Source organism: Terrapene carolina, unplaced genomic scaffold (assembly GCF_002925995.2).
Source record: "Terrapene carolina triunguis isolate 2854851 unplaced genomic scaffold, T_m_triunguis-2.0 Scaffold37548, whole genome shotgun sequence".
Taxonomy (NCBI): Eukaryota; Metazoa; Chordata; order Testudines; family Emydidae; genus Terrapene; species Terrapene triunguis.
Window position 1 is genome coordinate 11094 of NW_020701899.1, and position 8526 is coordinate 19619.

Here is an 8526-nt window from a genome sequence, read left to right on the forward strand (position 1 = left end):
GGGGGGGGGGGGGGGGGGGGGGGGGGGGGGGGGGGGGGGGGGGGAGGCTCAGAAAGAAAAAGGTTGAGAACCCCTGTGGAAAAGGTTAATTAAAGAAATAGAAGAGGGGGATTAGTTTATTAGCTATAACGCCATTAACCCCTAATTACTAGCCACCAATGGAATTTTTCTTTTAAATTATTAAGATTTTACATCATTAACTCCATCTCTAAAAATGTTCTGTCTGGGAATATCTAACTTCAGAAAGCCATGAGAATCCTATTTTCATTTTGTTTTACAGAGAAAAATAAAGCTTTTCAAGGACTCCTTTCTAAGCTAAACCTGCAGGAATACCAAAGCACAAAACTCAGGCTGCGGGATGTCCTGGAAATTGGCTCAGAAAGTATAGAAAAGTGGACTCCTCAGATGTTAGGGGATTTACCTTGGCATTTCCTGAGGAAACTAATGACTCTGAATGGGACAGCCAGAAACACAAGCCTTGGACATAGAGCATGTGATGATGAAGGCGGCAGTGAGGAGGCACAGATTGCAGGTGGAGACGTTTTTAGTTTTAGTGACATTGACATCAGAGAGTCTCTGCATCCCCTCGATGTTCTCTGTGCTGTTCTGCTTTGCTCAGACAGTTTCCTACAGCAGGAGATCCTGTCCAAAATGTTCAATGTGCCAGTTTGCCCTCCCTCTGCTGCTACCTGCCCTCGACACCCCCAAGTGCACCCTAATGCTGTGGGCCATGAGGGACATTGTGAGGAAGTGGAGGCCGCACTCGGCGGCAGAGAGCAGAGGGTTCAGTGAGGAGAGCCTGGTGCTCGCGTCACTGCCAACCATTTCCTTTGTGCGGTTGGGGAGCTGCAGCTTCTCCAAGTCCAGACTCCTCAATGAGGTTCTCAGCCCCTCCGAGCAGCACCACAATTTCTTCATCCATCATGACATGGAGTCTGGGAATGTCCCTCGGGAAATTGCAGATGGGTTGGTTGAGATTTCCTGGTATTTCCCTTGTGGGAGGGAGAATTCAGATCTTTTCCCAGAGCCCATCTCAATTACAAACCTGCACGGAGACATTGAGTCGCACTGGTTGCAATTTAGCTTTTTAACTGTCGTCTCTTCAGCAGTGTTCATAGTTACTGAGAGCATCAGTGAGAGGCAATACGCACAGTTATCTTCTCTGCAGGGATTAGCCACTAAATACTACTTCATTCTCAATTGCAAGAATGGAAATCCCAAGGAAACATTGGGATTCCTTAATAGGTTGGCTCCAGTGCTGAATCTGAGCAAATCACAACTACTGAAGAAAGACAGCACCACAAATAATGCAGGATTTGTGCAAAAACTGAAATCTGCCATAAAAAGCATAATGAGTTCATCTCCCAAGAGAATGAATTTGGAAGCCATGGCTGTGACCGCACGTGAACTTGGAATCCAGGTAGATGAGGACCGAAAGGAATGTCAGAGTGCAAGCGAGCGGGCTAGAGAAATCACTGTGAAAATAAAAGATGTGGCAAAGTACAAGAGGGAAATGCTGAGACTGCAGGGGGATCTCTGGGAAGAATTGGCTAAAGTGGAAAAAGAACTGTGCAGAATGAGAAGGCAAGGGGAGACTCCCACCGAAGACTATAAATGTCAACTGAGAGAGAAACAGTTGGAATTACGTAGACAGCAGAATCAATGTGACCTTACTGATGGATTGATTAAATTTGTTAATGGAATAGAACAATTGCCTTCAGTGGAGAAACGTTACTTTCTGAAATGGATGAAGTTTAGCCTGGATCACATTGCTCGAGATAATCTTTTTAAACTACGGGATCAATATAAAGGGAAAAGTAAAATGGCAGGAGATGACCCACAAGCGCTAGCCATGCTGGATAAATTAATATCTTCCACTTCCTTAGGGGTTGAGCATTTCATGCGTGAGTTGGGGCAGTTTTATGAAGCTGAATGCTCAATGGTTAAAGAAGGAGACAAGGCAACATGCCAAAGACAATTCATCCATCTCCCAGGCATAGCAGCTGACCTGATGCTGGAAGGGTTTCCCATGGAGCTGATCGATGGAGATGTATCCAACATCCCATTGCAGTGGGTGACAGATGTTCTGACTGAGCTCCATGCCAAGGTGGGGGGAAAGTCCAAAATGCTGGTTTTAACGGTGCTGGGAGGGCAGAGCACTGGGAAATCCACCCTCCTCAACACCATGTTTGGCCTGCAGTTTGCAGTGAGCAGTGGCCGATGTACGCGAGGAGCCTTCATGTTACTCATTAAAGTGGCAGAGAACTTTCAGCAGGAGCTGGGCTGTGATTTCATCCTGGTGATAGACACAGAAGGCCTGAAAGCCCAAGAACTGGCCAAGCTGGAGGACAGTTATCAACACGACAATGAGCTGGCCACCCTGGTGATTGGGTTAAGTGACATAACCATCGTTAACATGGCCATGGAGAATGCCACAGAAATGAAGGATATTCTGCAAATTGTGGTCCATGCCTTTCTCAGAATGGAGGAAATAGGGCAAAAACCCAACTGCCAGTTTGTGCATCAGAATGTCAGTGATGTGTCTGCGCATGACCAAAACATGAGGGACAGGAAGCACCTCCTAGAGCAGCTGAATGAAATGACCATAGCTGCAGCTAGGATGGAAAAGCAATGTAAAAAAGTGAATTTTTCATGTATTATGGACTATGATGCAGAGAAACACAATTGGTACATCCCTGGACTGTGGCACGGAGTCCCTCCCATGGCTCCAGTGAACATGGGATACAGTGAGAGTGTGTGTGAGCTAAAGAAATACCTGATTGATTTGATAAAGCAACGGTCACATAATAGAGCCCCTAAGGACATTCCCCAGTTTGTCAAATGGGTGGAGAGCCTGTGGAATGCTGTAAAACACGAGAACTTCATCTTCAGTTTCAGAAACAGCCTTGTAGCTGAAGCCTATAACCAGCTGTCTATGAAGTATTCCGAGTGGGAATGGCATTTCCGCAAAGAGATACATCTCTGGGTATCTGAAAAGGAAACTGTCATTCAGAATCAGACATCAGAGAAACTACAGGCTGGTGCCTTATCCATGTTGAAAAATGAGGCACAGGAAAAACTGCAGCACGAGAAACAAAAAGTTTTGGCTCATTTACAAGATTATTTTGAAAGTGGAATTTCAAATCTGCACCTGATAGAAAAGTACAGAGAAGATTTTATCAGGAGTGCAAACTGCCTCAAAAATGAACTTGAGAGCTACTCTGAGAACAAGTGCAAGGAAGCAATTCGAATTCGAAAAGGCCAGCTCAAGACAGAAAAAATCCAGACCTCATACATGCAGATAATTGAAGGGAAAGTTGACAGGGTCTTGGATGAATGTAGGAACAAAAAACATAAACTAGATCATGAGGAACTGAAATTAGAATTTGAAAACATGTGGAGAGAAACACTGTCAGAGTTGGAGTTCAGCAGTTTACAGAAACGTGAAATTTATCGAGAGATGGAGTCCCAGTTGAGAAAGGACCTGGCAAATCGAGGGAGTGCCATCAGGCAGAAGCTACAGGAATCAGGTAGTTTGTTGTTTCATGGAATTGACAATTTCAGAATGAAAAAGGAGTATCTAGATTCAGCATGGATCAAAACTATGAAACAACTGTTGTTCATAGGGGAATGTGAAACAGCTGTTCACACAGAAGAACTTGCTAAATCCTTAATAGATGAGGGTAAAAGATACACTGAAGAAAAGGTAAATTCCAAAGTGGACTATGATGAAATCTATTGCACAGAATTGCTGAACATAATCAACAAAAGGCTCCAACAGGAGGATGTTAAAAAACTTGGCACTACTGCTTGCTTTGAAGTTGAGCTGAAAATTCATATTTTGGGGGAGGCAGCTTGGAGCTTTCAGAAGATGCATGAAGATTTTATCAAACAAAATGATCCTCAGTGTCGTTTAGAGAAACTGAAACCTCAGTATTTCTCCACATTTACTGACCTGTATTTGGAAAAAGATGAGAACCAAACAAGGGCCAGGGATTTCTGTGATCAATGTCTCAAACCCGCCTTGGTGGATTATATCAACAAAAGACTAGGCATAGAGATAGTAGATGACATTCTCAACAAGGCAGAGTCCATTGAATATGGCAGCCGGACCTTCTTCCAGTTCACTGTACAGAAAAAGCTTCTGGAGGAGATGAATTTTGATAACTATGTGAAATATATTAAAAACTATAAAGAATTTGTCAAAACCTGGATTCAGAGACGTATTATGGATCATTACAGGGAGACGAAGCATTTGGGAGAGTTGGAGAAAAAGATTCTATCTACAATAGTAAAGAAAGTGAGGGAAGTTTTGGAAAGCTCCAAAAATGAAAAAAATACCACAGCCTTAGCATTTTTAAACAACTTTTGTGAAGCGCTGCAGAAGGACCTAGTCATTTCCAAGGACAGCTTAGTTGGGATACAGTTTAAAAACACAGCAAAAACAGGCCAGTTTTGTGCTAATATTCAAACCTTTCTTCTGGATCTGGAACAAGAAATCTTATCCCAATTTGGTGGTTTGGATATTCACACCAAACTCTCCAATCTGCCATTAAAACCCCAGGATGTAATTTTTAAGCGAGTGTTTGGCTGTGGGAAGCAGTGTCCATTTTGTAAAGTCCCCTGTGAAGCAGGAGGCAGTGACCACAAGGAGCATTTTGCATCTGTGCATCGGCCACAAGGATTATGCAGTTACAGGTATCTTGATACACAAAAACTTGTCTATGATATATGCTCATCTAAAGTGGTTTCTGAGAACTCATTCCGAAATTTAGACACAAAAGGGAAACATCATCCCTACAAAGATTATCGCGTCTATTACCCAGACTGGCGCATTCAGCCAGATCCCAGCATTGAGGCTTCTGATTACTGGAAGTTTGTTTTTCAGAAGTTCAATCACCAGTTAGCTAAAAGTTATAATGCTAACCCAGCAGATCTCCCAAGAGACTGGGGAAAAATAACTGAAACACGGGCACTGGAGGGCCTAAAGGAAGCCTTTAACATGAAATAAAAACATGGTTAGAGCCTGTTGAAATGAATGTTTTAAAACTTTCCTTAATTTTAAAAAATGGCATGTTAAAAATATTCTGTATTGTATTTTTTTTAAGTCTCAGAACCTCATGTTCACTTCACAACTTCTAAGTGGAACTGACAGGTTTCTGACTTTTCATGTCACATGGCAACTTATGATACAATTACAGAGTGGCTGCTGTACAATTACTGATAGGAACATAAGAACTGTCACACTTGACCAGAGCAGAGAGGACCATTTAGTCTATTATCCTGTCTCCGAGAGTGGCCAATACCAGATACTCCATAAGAAGGTTCCAGGAACCCCGAATGGACAATTGTGGAACAACAGAAGTTTCTTCCTAACAAATTATTAGATTTCAAGGCCAGCAGCAACCACAATAATCATCTACTAGTCTGGCTTTCAGCATAACACCTGGCCAGAAAATTCCATTCAATAATTCCTGCTGTGGAGGAAATTATTCATCCATAATTGGTAAGGAGCAGCTCATTATCAAACCAAGTAGTTTGTGGTTGAACTAAGAAGAGCAGATGTTTTAGAAGGAAATCCAATTGCAATTTAAAGACCTCAAATAATGATGAATTTACCAATTCACTTCGGAAGCTGTTCCAGGTCAGTTACCCTGACTGTAAAAGCTGAATTTTATTTTCAATTAAAAATAAATTTAACTTCAATTTCCAGACATTGGATCTTGTTCTACATTTGTTTGCTAGACTCAAGAGGCCTCTCCTATCTGTTATTTTCTTCCTTAGTAGTTATAGACCATGATCAACCTTCTCTTTGTTAAGTAAATGCATTGAGCTCCAAGTCTCTCAGTATAAAGCAGGTTTTTTCAAACCTTGAATCATTCTTGCAGATCTTCCCTGAAACCTCTCCAATTTTCCAACACACTTTTTTTAAACTATGGACACCAGAACTGGACACAATATCCCAGTAATGATCTCACCATTGGCATATACAGAAGTAATATCTTCCTAATCCTCCTTGATACTTCTTTGTTTATACATCTCAGCATAGGCGCCGACTTCCCCTCTTCTCGGTGCATTCTTGACTGCCCCCCTGGCCGCCGGCCCCACCCCCACTCCACCCCTTCCATGAGGCCCCACCTCTGCCCCACCTGTTCCAACCCCTGCCCCACCCCCATTCCACCCCCTTCTCCAAAATTCCCGCCCAAACTCCCATAGAGTCAGAGCCTATGCATCCAAGATCGTGTTAGACCTTCCTCAGACCCCAAGTTCAGCCACTTACTATCTTAAAGTATGTCAGAGATTGATAGCAAGTTAAGAGAATGGGATGTGAAAATGGGATAAAAATTGTGGAAAAGATACTTTTTATCTGTTATGGAATGTTGGGTTGGCCATATTTACCATAGTTAATAGAAAGTCTCTCTTGAGTTGCTGGAACAGTCCCCAAGGGATGCAGCTAAACCTTAGTCCCAGAAGGAAGATTTTCTACGGTTAAAGAGGAAATAAGAGGATTAAATAAAAGAAAAATAGAGACATTGATTGAAATGTGTAGAGATAAAAATCATCAATAACAGCATTTCTGGCCCAAACTCTCTGCAGTCACCTCAGCCTAGGACCCCCTCTGCTCTCCCTACCCGTGTCCTTTCTCAACTGCTGGCCTGAGACCGTGGCTGGATGGGGAAGTGGCTCCCTCTAGTGTCCCCAGGGCAACACGCTTCTCTCTTCCCATCCCTTCTGGTTATTGCTATCTCTGTCCCTGATATTTTAGTGTCATTCTCTTTTCCGTGTCTTTCCCCAAGGGCCACCCCTCATGATCATCTGCACCAAATAGCCCCTGCCATCGCACTACCCAGTAATCCTCTTTCCCTGGAGCCTCACCACAATGCCCCCTCCCGAAAAACAGAATCATTGGCAAATCCCCATATGTCCCTTGGCCCCATTCTCCTGGTGGTTAATAAATACCCTGGACAGCACTTAGTGCCTTGTGGACACCCTGACTCCCTGCAGTGAATGAGCCCCTGCCTGAACCCAGAGAGGGCACCCCAGCTCTCACCCTGGGCTCCTGCAGCACCAGCGCAGAGCTGTCCCTACAGAGTAAATGAGAGACCCTGGGGGGTTGGGACTCAGTCCTCCCCACCCTGAGCCTTGCTCCCCTTTATCCCAGTCTCTTCTACTCTGGGGGTCTCCCCTGGTCAGTAGCATGAGTGTTACTGGGGCTGTGTGACCCAGGGACTTCTTGGTGCCAACTGGCAGAGGACACAGGGGTGCATTAGGATTTCCGGGATCCCCTGGGCCTGGTATCTACATACTAGTTCAACAAAGCGTGTCATGCCAGGCCTCTACTGAAAGCCTGTGTCACACTGGTCATCTTAATCATTGTACAGATAACATGTAAGGAGTTATGTATATAGACTGAAAATTATGTTCTTAAGGTCTGTGACTTGGGACCGGTGAGAAAAGGTGAAAAACAGGTTTCTTTCAGACAAGAGATGTTTATCGGTCTATCTACATGTACGCTGAGTATTGTATGGTTCACAATGGGCACCATTTACAGTCTGAGCAAAATGTTAATCAAGTGCTCACAGAGTGTCCTGGACAGGAAAAGACAAGCAGCGGGAGTTGTCCTACAAGTGCACACAATGGAGTTTTGGACGATAACTGTAGATAAAGAGACAAACTCTGCATCTTCCCACTGAGGAGACAAGAGGACTGTGTGCTTGTCTCATGAATAGAAGATCACAGCCACACCTGACTGGAAGGATTTGGGGCTTTTGCTCTTATGACAGGACAATGTCCTATTAATCAAGTTTAGGCTCGAGTGTGCATGTCATGATTTTATTTTATATGTAACCCTTTGTTTCTAATATTTCTACTTGTTATCATTTGAATCCCTGTGTTAAATAAACATACTTGCTTTCTGTGTGAACGAGTGTGAGTGCGGTGTATTAAATGAAGCTGTGTAGTGTGGTGTAACTGGTAAGATGCAGTTTGGGAACACCGGGTCTAGTAATTCTGCATGTCTGGTGGGTCAGGGGCTGGACACTCCAGGGAGATGCTCGAGGGTTGGTGGGTGCGTATCACTAACCTATACTGAGAGAGCAAGACCTGCAGATGCCTAAAGGGGAGTGACCCCCTGGCACACACTGACTAGGCTTCCTCACGCGAAGGGCAGGTGCTCTCACAGCCCTGGGTATCCCTGGGAGGCATCACAGGGGAAGGGAATGGGACTGACCCAACCCCCCTGGTATCTTGCCTCCTCCAGTGGCTGCAATGTCCCCCCACCCTGGAGCAGTAGCAACCCAGTCCTTTCATGGATGCTTGTTCGCCGGTTGCCCCCTTTGTCCTGTCAGCCGAGAACTGCTCCGCCTGAGGGGGACGGGGCAGCAGCTCCCCCGGGGCAGGGAATCAGAGGGGGCTGAGGCTGCAGAGCAAACAGTCCTATCCCGAGAGCTCGCTGCCCAGGGCAGAGGGGCCCAGCTGGGGCTGATGGGGGAGTGGCAGCTGCCAGGGCCAGGGGCCTGGGAAAGG

The 8526-nt window shown here is 44.8% G+C and overlaps 1 pseudogene; it reads left to right on the forward strand.

Annotated features, from left to right (window-relative positions):
* LOC113405452 overlaps positions 1–5011 on the forward strand; it is a 10484-nt pseudogene extending 5473 nt beyond the window's left edge.
* The last annotated feature ends 3515 nt before the right edge of the window (positions 5012–8526 follow it).